At 35.4% G+C, this 2,597-nt stretch overlaps 1 non-coding gene across 1 annotated transcript; it reads right to left on the reverse strand.

Annotated features, from left to right (window-relative positions):
- Nucleotides 1-239: 239 nt before the first annotated feature.
- Nucleotides 240-346, reverse strand: LOC121968806. The gene has a single exon (XR_006108342.1). It is a non-coding gene; the product is annotated as a small nucleolar RNA R71 (small nucleolar RNA).
- Nucleotides 347-2,597: the final 2,251 nt, after the last annotated feature.

Below are 2,597 nucleotides of genomic sequence, written 5' to 3' on the forward strand. Positions count from 1 at the left end.
AATTTGGAGGAGAAGTATCAGAAAGTCCTTATTTGTACCTTGAGTCATTTCTAGAGCTTTGTGATATGGTGAACTGTGAAGGAGTGTCAGCAGATGCAGTTCATTTGATAGCATTTCCTTTCAGTATCAAGGATAAAGCAAGGACTTGGTTATATTCCCTCCGTCCTCAAAGCATCACAAGTTGGAAACAATTGGAGAAGTAATTTTTAGATCATTTTTTCCCTCCAAGTAGAACAATTTATATGAGGAATTACATCACAAATTTTGCTCAAGCATATGGAGAATCATTATTTGAAGCATGAGACAGATTCAAGAGTCTACAAAGATAGTGCCCTCATCATGGTTGGGAGAAATGGATGACCTTGCACCTATTTTATAAGGGAATTTCTTTCTCAGATAAGTGTTTGTTAGATTCATCAGCTGGAGGTTTTTTTATAGACAAGAGTGTAGACGAAGCTTATACATTAATTGATCAAGTAGCATTGAACCTCCATGGATGGTCGAGCAAAAGTTGGATGGAATCTCCCTCAGAAATTCAAGAAGTACAAGCCATATATACAAGAGAGATTGTCAAACAAAATGCAATTCAACCACCCAAGAATGTCGAAATTCAGAAGTCACAGAATGAGGAGTTCAAACATTTGGGGGCAAGGATTGAGAGCATAGTTTCAAAATGGTTCAAAGAAGATCCCCTCCTACACAAATAAGATCTGGTGAAAATTGTAATGATATTAAGTTGAGGGGTGGCATGAATCATGAAGAACTTCTGAAAAATGACTTGTATAGAATTGAGGAGAAGAACAATAGAAGATCACAAGACCTCAGTTTCATTACTCTAGGAAGTTCACAAAGGCCACAAGTACCCTTCCCTCAATGATTGATCATACCAACACTAGATAAGCAAATTGAACCTCCTCCGCAAGCTCAAAGGGAATATGGGGAAAAGGAAGTACCTTTCCCAAGACCTTCACTAAAGGTTCCTTTTCCACAAAGGCTAGTGAGGGTCAATGAAAATGAAGACTTTGGCAAATTCTGTGACACCAATATGGTTGAGTGCAGATTTCTAGATGTATATGAATATAAGGACTCTTCAGATGAGGATTGTGATGATAATGCAGTGGATAACAAATTTTCAGATCTACCTTCTAGGTTTACAAGGTGTTATGATGAAATTGAATTTTCAGATGATGAATGTATTGAGGTAGGTCAACTTAAAAATGCAAATGAAGTCAATGATCCTCCTATAGTTGATTCTCCTTATAAGATATAGACATTGGTTTATTTTTCAATGCTTGTGTTGATGATGATGATTTGGAAGAATGTGTAGGGAGTTGCGTTATGGAATCAGCATCTCAAGGATCACCTCCTTCGTCCACACAACCCTTAAAGGTAAGAATTGCAAGGGTTGAACATGTTGTGGACCAATGTGTAGGGACTCATGTAAATATAGGTGGGTCCCAAGAATCACCATCTATTGTATCACCAACACCTAAGCTAGAGCTAGACCCATCAATTGATTTAGAAGAGGTCACATCCATATGTTTAGAAATTTCAGGTATCTCTCAGCAAAATAAGGTTAGTACTTCTTGTGATCTTTTGGAAAATTTTATAGAGGTATCTATCATTGACTTTGTTGGATGTGATTCAATTTTTATTTCTTATCCTGCTTATCTTAATATGGTTATGGCTCTATCTTATCTAATATGTTTGTGGAAGATTTGTATTTTCTTTGCATGTGCAGATTTCACTTGGGCTAATATTTGGAAGCTCAATCTAAACCATCTTCGACCACCTGAAAAAACTTCAAAGAACACAAAGAAGGAGAGAGCGATACTTCATTTTTTAACTCCAATATTGAAAGCTCCCTCCATAATAAGAGCCCTTGGTAGGAGGGTGATGAAATATCTTACCCCTTCAAGAGTGAGATTTCGATGAATCTAATGAGGTGGTCGAGCTAATGACCTTAAACAAGCGCTTCTTGGGAGGCAACCCAAGTTCAATCTTGCTTTCATTTTAATTTTAGTTTATTTTTACTTCATTGATAATAAATCATACCCTTTACTTAATTTTTCTTGTCTATCTTATTTTTGTAGAATTCAAAGTTGTGGAGGAATGTGAGCATTGGATAGAGGAGTATTTTTAAAACATGAATGTCAACCATTTGGAGCTCATCACTTGGTAACTTCTCTAAACTTCATAAATCTCCTTCACATTACATTTCTAGTTTTCATTGGGACAATGAAAAGTTTAAGTCTGGGGGGATGCATTAGATGCATTTGGTTTAGTTTTATTTTTGTTTTTATTTTCTTCTTTTTGCATAATAAAATTTTTGCTAGTTGCATCTTTCATCATATCATGATTGTTGTTCCTTAATGCAAAACACTAGCACATCTATTCTAGATTTTATGTGGTTTATGTGTTAATTATGGTGCTAGTATGTTTAGTGATCTATCTTTTTCTATCTATGATAGCATGAAGTGAGCAATGTTTTACAACAAGAGTTTAAGTATTGGCCTTATTTTAGGATCTCTATACACTATGCCTATTTTTGATGGTTGATAACTCTAAAATAGTCATGATTCATAGAATTGGACTAG

The sequence above is a fragment of the Zingiber officinale genome, chromosome 3B (genome assembly GCF_018446385.1).
Source record: "Zingiber officinale cultivar Zhangliang chromosome 3B, Zo_v1.1, whole genome shotgun sequence".
Classification (NCBI taxonomy): domain Eukaryota; kingdom Viridiplantae; phylum Streptophyta; class Magnoliopsida; order Zingiberales; family Zingiberaceae; genus Zingiber; species Zingiber officinale.